Genomic DNA, 230 nt, shown 5'->3' with positions numbered 1-230 from the left:
CTTCTTCTTCTTCTTCTTCTTCTTCTTCTTCTTCTTCTTCTTCTTCTTCTTCTTCTTCTTCTTCTTCTTCTTCTTCTTCTTCTTCTTCTTTCTTTTGGTTTTTTGAGACAGGGTTTCTTTGTATAGTCCTGGCTGTCCTGGAACTCACTCTGTAGACCAGGCTGGCCTCAAACTCAGAAAGCCGCCTGCCTCTGCCTCCTGAGTGCTGGGGCATCCCTTCTTTTTACCTC

This window comes from Mus pahari, chromosome 1 (genome assembly GCF_900095145.1).
Source record: "Mus pahari chromosome 1, PAHARI_EIJ_v1.1, whole genome shotgun sequence".
Lineage (NCBI taxonomy): Eukaryota > Metazoa > Chordata > Mammalia > Rodentia > Muridae > Mus > Mus pahari.
The sequence above is the reverse complement of the archived record's forward strand: the minus strand, read 5'-3'. Positions refer to the sequence as shown.